Source organism: Eurypyga helias, unplaced genomic scaffold, assembly GCF_000690775.1.
Source record: "Eurypyga helias isolate BGI_N326 unplaced genomic scaffold, ASM69077v1 scaffold21970, whole genome shotgun sequence".
Classification (NCBI taxonomy): domain Eukaryota; kingdom Metazoa; phylum Chordata; class Aves; order Eurypygiformes; family Eurypygidae; genus Eurypyga; species Eurypyga helias.
Window position 1 is genome coordinate 2,438 of NW_010225344.1, and position 7,846 is coordinate 10,283.

Sequence of the window (7,846 nt, forward strand, 5' to 3'; positions counted from 1 at the left end):
AAAAAGCACCCCCCCCCCCCCCCCCCCGCCTCCGCCCCGCTGAGAAGCGGCTCTGCGATGGCGGCTGGAAAGCGAAGCCGTAAGTGTTGCGCGTGCCATCTGCTCCCCTTGGATCGCAGGAGTGGCTGGAGCCGGCACAGCCTCCTGGAGAGGGAGGGGGCAGTGTTTACTGGGGTCCCCCCACCCCCTATCACCCCAGCCAGGGGCTTGGTGGTCCTCTAGGTAGGTTTGAACACCAGGAGGGTCTGCAGCCTGGGAGGAAGAGCTCCCCAGGTCATCCCAGGGATGAGGATGGTTGTGAGATGGGATGAGTCCGTGCAGAAGGCAACGGACAGGTTTTGGGTCTCAAAACCTGGGTGGTTTTTAAGCATTTGGAGCTTCACTAGGTGCCTGAGCTGGTAGCACGTGTTGGCGACTGGGCGCTCTGCAGTGTAGGGTGCATCTCATGGGGACCCCGGGTGATGGCTGTCGTGAGAGCCGCTTGGCGCGACACATTTGGTCCTCCCAGAGGAGATACTGAAGGAAAACTCGTGCCCTGATACAGGAAATATTTAGGCTGTCTCTGAAAAGAAACACGTTTATTTGTGGCTTTGCTTTGGGAACGTCTATGGGTTCCTATGCGGTTCCTCCGCAGTTGGGCTCCCACTGACTCTTTGGCTGGAGCCACCAGATCAGCTTTCCCTCTGCCTTACCTGCTTTTTACAAAACTGGTATTTCTTTGAGTTCTCCCAATGGGGTCGTGCCAGCAGATGCAGAAGTGACGCAGAGGGAGTTTGGGCTTTCTCCCTCCGAAGGCAGCAGTGGTTGCTCTCTGTCCTTGGCAGCCAAGCTGGGGGCTCTCCGTCTGCCTGGAGTGTCTCACGCTGGGTTGTGGGTGGTTGGGTTGTTCTTTATGGGCTTGTTGAGAGATGAATGTCCCCCAAATGTGTGATACCCAACCTGGGAGATCAGATTTGACTGCAAGCAGAAGTCATTTTTTTTTATATTTGGGATGTTGCTAAGAAGTAGGGACTCGGAGCGGGCGCCCGGCACTTTTCCCCTCTTCCAATGCAAAACAGTCGCTCCTCTTTGGCAGTGAAGGCAGGCAATAGAAAAGGCAGTGGCAGCTTGCGTGGGTTGAGCCAATGGAGAAGGAAAATACCTTCCAAACAAAACCAGAGGGCTCATTCGGGGAGATGGGAAGCCAAGGGAGGGCTGAAACTGCTGGGGAAGGCGTCGAAGCCAGCAGTGAGCCTTGCTGGTGGTGCAGGGGGCTGCCGAAGGCTTTTGGTCTTGCTGGGTGTCAGGACAGGGTGGAAGAAACCAAACTCCATGTTTCCCCATGCAAGTTCGCAGACGTTATGTGTGGTCAGACCTTTGCAGGGGTTTCTGGGGTTCAGTGAAACCTCGTTAGAGCCCAGCACTTTGTGGGGGAACCTCTCTGGAGCCCCAGCTCAACCCTACGGAGGTTATGTTTCTAAGACGTGTCCTTCTCACCAAACCCTGGCATCTGGGAAGCGCCACCGTGCTGACAGCACGCCACCTCTCCGGAGATGCCCACCATCGTTAGCCATCCCACCTCGCCAGGCGCTAATTGCCAGCGGCTTGAGGCCCAGCGCTTTGGTGGCTACCCCTGAGCCGCGCGCTCAGAAATTCGGTAATTGGGCTGGAACAATTATTTTTGGCTTTTGCAGAGGGAAAGGCTATAAATAATCTACCCCGCGAGCTTGTGCGGTGACTTTGCAGCCTGCATAAGGGGGTGTGTTGGTCGTTGGGTTTTTTTTTTTTTTTCTGCTGCCGTCCGGCTGGCTTTTTCTTGGCAGCCGAGAGTGGGAGACTTATCTGCAGAAAATGCAATTTGAGTTGATTAAAGAAACTCCTGCCATTGGCCCGAGCTGCCAAACTTTCTGCTGAAACGGTTACGCTTTCTGAGAAACCGCTCCGGGGACCTGCTGGGCTGCAGCGTGGCCCTGGGGCGGTGGGGAGGAGGAGGAGGAGGAGGAGGAGGGCTGCCCAGGCTTGGGGAAGGAAAACAAAGTGGAAAACAAAGGGTGCTGGTCTTGGCGGCACCGCACCGAGGAGGACTTGCTGGGAAGAGGTGTGGAGGAGGCAGCTGTGGTGGGCATGCTTCTGTGCTTGCAGTCTTGGGACTCCTTATAGAGCCAGGTTTCAACCAGGGACTGATCCAGAGGTGAAAGCTTCTGCATTCCAGCACCCATTCCTCAAACTCTCCTGCCACCCATCCCAACACCCATCCAGCGCTTGGGAGCCAAATCACAACATCCTCAGCAGAAGCAAACAGCATCTAGTGCACCTTCTTTTGTAAGCCCTCTGTCACATCTAAAATAAATTTGCATCTAAATTGACAGGCTGGTTATAATGTCTTCTGGCTATATAGCGCTTAAAGGCCCAGGCGTCCCTCAGAGGTGGGCGTGGGGCATTGTCCTCACTCGTGCAGGGTGCTGGCGTGGTGGCACGGAGCAGTCCTGGGGTGGAGGTGGGAGAGACACGGGGTGACTGCTGGTAGGGAAGCAGAAGCTTAGTTTTTCCTGGGTTTTTTGGATATATTATTGAAAGAATCGAGACTTAGTGACAGGCTGAGGCTGGCTGGCACTGCAGGACAGTGAGCCAGGCTTCCCTCTGGGGATGCAGCTCTGTGCCAGGCTGCTTGTACCCTGGGTGCTGAGCAACGCCCTGGGTTTGCAGGAGCACATCCTGCATCTCTCTGCTTGCCTGCTGGGAATTAAAACACATCCCTGTCCTACGTATGGGCTGCCAAAGGCAACAGCCGTAAGGCACCGATGTCCTGGAGCACGTCGCTGTGACCGGTGCGCCCCTTGGTACCTGGGTTTGGGGAGCGTTGCTGGGATTGGTGCCTGCACGAGGGAGCAGAAAAACAAGCGTGTCGGGAAAGGCAGAGCATCTCCTGAGCGGTCTCGCTGTGGCAGCTTTCCTTCGTCATCCATTATTTATTTGATCCTCTGCAAAACAAATTCGCTCCTCAGCACTGATTCTGATGACGACGCTCATTTTACAAAAGAGGTAAAAGGAACTGGTTTTGTTCCCGGTCTCAAAGACTTGAACGAAAAGGTGCGTTTCCCTGCTGCCTTCTCCCGCAGCCCGTCTTGGTGTTAGTGAGATAAATCTGCAGGGTTTTAGGGTGATGATGGAAATTTTGGAGCCTGAAACAGCAAAACATCAAGCAGTGCTCTTCCCTGGTGTCCAGTGCTGTTGATCCCCATCTTTCTGGGACCCGTGAGGGTGTTTGCTGTGGCTGGACCGGGGGGAATCCAAAGATGCACGACTGGCCTCATAGCTCACAGCTGGAGGTTTCTCAAGGGATTAGGTGCCCATGCAAGGAAAAGGGACTCTGTGGGGTGTGTTTCCTCGTGCGTGCTGTTGGAGAGCAGCTCTGTCTTATAGGCCCACAAATAAACGCACGTTTGGGGCTTGGGGCCAGCGCGATGGTATTTGCAGGGTTGTTGGGGATGTCCTCAGTCACACCAGCGGCCAAGCCAGCTCCACTTGACTTACCCCAAACAAGCCGGAGCAGTGGGCTGAACGCCGGGCCAGGAAGTTTGGAGGGAGGAGACGGCGCGTCGGAGCCGCGTTCGTCAGGATGGAAATAACTGTCAGCCCCATTCAATCTGTCGCCTTGTTCCCGGGGGACAATTGCAAAACAGGATTACTGGTACTTAAAAATTCATAGAAAACGTTTCTTATCACAACGTCATAATTGTTATGACTCAGAAGAGTAGAATTGCCATTTTCCTGTGCCTTTTTTCCCCCCTCACTTTTGTTGCATACCGAGTCCCTCGCTGCAGCTGCGGAATTGTAAAAAAAAAAAACCCCAACCCAAACCAGGGCAATGCTTTATTTTATGCTAACTGCTGCATTTGACTTGAAAATGATGTCCCACTGGGTCTCGTGGTCAGCGTATTACGGCGTGATGGATGGCTGTCAGAGCGGCGGTGGCTGGCAGATTGCGATGGGTGGAGGAGAACAGATGCCCAGTGACTTCAGGGGCTTTAGTGGAGCCTGGGACTGGAGACTAGAAAACAAAAGCAGATGGGAGGGCTCTGCTTGGCCTGACTATTCTTCTCTGGCCGTGTGTTGGGGAGGAAGGCTCGTTGGGCGGCCGTGTCCCTTCTGTGCTGTTCCTCTGCGCTGAGCTGGGCTGCCTGACGAAGCCACGGGCGAGCCCCGCTTGACCTGAGGCCTGAGCTGACATGCAAACTGCCACTGCAGACCTCTCGAGGGCAACCTTCCCTCCTCCTAAAAAACCAGCTTGCCTTCATGGAGTTCATGCTCCATTTGACAGTTCCTGTTAACCCTTGGCCCTACTGATGGATCCGAGACGAGACCCAGGCAGGCTCTGGTGGTTACCCTTCTACGGGCGGGTGGCCACCGGCATCTTTTGTGTTCTGCATCGTGTTTGCTGTTGGAGTTGTGCAGGACCACATGAATTTGAGCTGCTCTGGTGGAAAGAGGAAGATGAGCCTTTTCTGGAAGAGCCTGGTGTGAATAAAGCCCTTTGCAGGCACTATTCTGTGACCCGTCGTCTCTCCTGAAAACTTTCCTATGCTTTCTACCCCTGCAAAGGGCTTAGAAAAGATCCTGCCTTGCCCCGTTTCTCCGCTTACATCCATATTTCCTCATCTTTCGTCCCTTTGCCCTCCTTCTGCCCCTGTGGCCCATCCAAACCTGGGCAGGTGGCTGACCTCTTCCTAGCTGGCGCTTGCCGGGGATTGCAGGGTTAACGGTGAAATTAAATTTCACTGCTGTTTTTAAATTAATTGAATCATCAGCGTGGGTAACGGGAAACAGTGGTATCATAATGTATTTGATATGGGTCTTTAAGTCAGCATTTGCTGCAAAATTTAAAGCGCTAGATCTTGGTGGAAGCGATGGCGAACTGATATATTGCACTTATGGCCACAGTACAGAGGCTCCTGCTACGTCTTAAAACCTGCAGGTCATGGAGTTGAGTTGGTTTATGATACAGTCATTTTCCCTCTGTGCTTCCCACGGTGCTCCTCCATCATACTTGGAAAAACCCTGCGGTTGGTGGGAGCCGGTTCCTGCCTGGTCCTGCTGGGGAGGCACCGAACGTGCATGGAGATGCCCTTTTGGGTGGCAGAGCAGCATCGGAGTTTTGCTCCCAAGACTTTCTGAGGTTTCGTCTGCTGGAAGAAGCGGCGGTGGGGGAGAACATCCCTTTTCCCCAAAGAGCAGAAAGACTTTTACTAATTTGCAGCGGTTTCTATACTTGGTGGCCCTGATGTGGCTTCTGGACCTGCTTTGGAGAGGAGTAGCTACCCAGGGTGAGGGCCAGCATCCCTGCACAATGTCCCCACCATGCTGGGGACAGGGCTGCTGCACAGGCATCCTAGGGGCTCCTCTTCTCTCGGCCTTTACCTGGTTCAGCGTGGTGGGACAGCATCACTCACAGCGTGGTGCCTCGTGGTGGATGGTTCCCTCTTTGCCAGCGCTAACGGACGGCTGGTGTTAATCAAAAAGTGGCGAAAAGTAAACTTTCAGTATATGGGTTGTGGAGGTGCTCGCAGGTTGCCACCTATGCACGGTTCCTGCATACCGTCTGGGTAGCCTGGGGCTCCCTCTCACCGGCTCTTCGCTCCAGAGAGCACGGTTGTACGGATGCACCCTGAGTGCACCTGGGCAGCGTACGGCCGCGTTGCCAGCGCCGCCTTTCGTGGCCCAGATGAATCCTGATCTCCGAATTCGACTTGGCTTTGTACAGTTGATTACCGCCCAGGCTGATGTGGAGCACAAGCACGCTGCAGGAGCGTGGCTGGCTTTGGGAGCAGGGTTTTGGGGGGGGACCACCAAAAAACCCTTGGTGCCCAAGAGCTTGTTCTAGTGCACTAGTTTAGATTTTGTGCGTTGATCTTTCTTAAAACAGCACGTGGTGGCGGAGGAACCAAACTTGCTTATTATTTCTGCTACTTATGGCTCTAATGAGGTGAGACGTGCCATATGTTGTCCGTAGGGAGGGAGCGCTGCAGGTGGGGTGGCGGCCGGCCCCGTGGGTAGATGCTGCGTGGACGAGCCTCGGACTGCTCCTCCGACTCGGTGAGCTGAAACCCCGGCTGATCCGGCCGTGCTGCCGGTGTTGGTGCCCACGTCATGCCAGGGAGCCGTTTACCTGCCGGCGGCATCTTCTGGCTTTTCGTCTGCTCTTGTCTCCTCCAGCTCCCAGCGGGTTTTTCCTACCGTTCCTTCTTCCCTTCTCTTGCCCCCAGCTGGGTTTTGCTCCAAAAGAGAGTTATTTTGGGGCCGCATCCAGGAGAAGCGGCTCTGGCCCCGATCTGAGCAGCCCAGGCTGGCTGCTTGGAGCAGGAGTTTGAAACTGAAACTTACCACCCTAAAGAAATATTTGTTGGTGGGTCTTGAGCTTAATTTGAACAGGGCTCTGCTGTTTAAACAATTGTTGGAGCCATAAACCAGAAGCCCTTAATTATGGCTAATTATTTTCTGCGATGAATCTATATGCAAGCTCATCAGCATGAGGTCTCTGAAACGCACCGTTGCGTGTTCAGGCATCATCCAGCCTGAACGTCCCTAATAAAATCGGAGGCGGTGTTGGCGCTGGTCCGTCTGCCTGACCAGGTAGGAGCCCGCCCGTAGTTTCTTTAAATCTGGGGGTCAGGGCAGGGGGCAGGAGCACACAGGCTCCCCGGGCAGGCGGCTGGGGACCTGAGGGCAGGCAAGAGCGAGACGGGAGCTGTTTAGGTCATGGACTTTAAACTCTCCGGCATTTCGGGTTTGTTTAAAAACCAGCTAGGTAAATATTTGTGAAGCGGTTGGGATCTGGCTGTGGGGTCGAGCGGTGTTGCTGCGGCTGGGCAGGCTGGTCTCCGGCCTCCCAGGGACCCCATCCCCATCCTCCCCATGGCAGGAGACACGTCCATCCTCAGCCCTCTCACGGAGATGGCAGGGGCAATGTTGGGCATCATCGCACGGGCCTTTGGGTTTGGGCTAAAAATGAGGACTTAGAGTCCTTATTTGGGTTTCCTTTTTGGAATTCCAAAAAGAATTGAGGACTTAGAGGTTGGTCACCTGGAGGGTACCAGTGGTGGGACATATTTAGGACAAGTGTCCTGGTGAGGATGCACTGTGTATCCCAGGGACGTCCCTCTGTGCCACCCGGGGCACTTTTTGGGGTTGGTCGTGGCCTCGTCTCCCAGACCTGGAGCTCCCGCTCTGTGCACCCCTCCGGGAGGGCGGGTGGCTGCTGGGAGGGTCTCGCTGCGGGCCCATGGCACATGCTGGGGTGGGCAGGACCTTGTGGCAGTGTGGCTTGGGGGGATGGTGGGGTGAGGGTGAGAGGATGGCATGACAGGAATGGCGTGACAGGGATGGCAGGGCGGGAGGATGGCACGGCGCGGGGGAGCGGTCCAGGCTGCCTGCACACAGCAGCTGTCAGCGCTGCTGCCTGCGCCCGCCCGGCCCCAGCCTCTTCCTCGTGGCACAGATGGGTTTAACACTAACACTTTCCTGGGCCTTTTTTTTCTATAATTAACTCTTGTTTGCAAGTGGGAAGACACTTCTTTCCTTTTGGCAGAGCCGTCAAGCTCTCCTCGGCGGTGCGCTTTTTTAAAGCCCTCGCGCATCTATCCCCCAACTGCAGTCTGTTGTTTTTACCAGGCTCTTTTATGGCTCTGGGCTGCCTCCCCCTTTTTTTCCCCCTCCTTGCTCTTGCCTGGAGGTGAAATCCGCAGGGATTGCAGGCAGAGGAGGAGGCCCCAGCTCCGGGAGGGGAGTTAACGAATCTGGCCAAGGCAATACAAAAGCCTAGTGCCTGGGGTGGGGGGAGATGTAGGGGGCCCTTCCCTGCACCAGGAGC